Raw genomic sequence first — 393 nt, forward strand, 5'->3', positions numbered from 1 at the left:
GAGTCCAGGCATTGGACACTAACGCATCCACACTAGTGGGGTCAAGCGGAAGGGAGCCCTGAGAGGAGCCAGTGGGTTTGGGGGGGGTGGGGTTCGGCCAATCGCGGACTGTGCACTTCTCTGCCAGGCGCACGGACCGGGCTGACCTCTGGCGAAGCCTGGCACTCTGAGCCGGCAAGAGAGGTAGGAGCTGGTCCTGGGCCCCAGGGAAGGAAGGGCGGCCCAGCGCAGGGAGTGGGCTCCTAGGCATCTCCAGTGCTTGCATAATTTATGCCAAGCAAGGTGCTTTCACCTCTTCCTGTGGCAGGCTCCCGTCCCGTGGTCACCCTCCGGGGCTATTAACTCTCTCCTTTCTGCCAGCCGCCAAGATCCCAGCTCTCTCAAGTCTGGAAT

The sequence above is a fragment of the Bison bison genome, unplaced genomic scaffold (genome assembly GCF_000754665.1).
Source record: "Bison bison bison isolate TAMUID 2011002044 unplaced genomic scaffold, Bison_UMD1.0 scf7180017845702, whole genome shotgun sequence".
Classification (NCBI taxonomy): domain Eukaryota; kingdom Metazoa; phylum Chordata; class Mammalia; order Artiodactyla; family Bovidae; genus Bison; species Bison bison.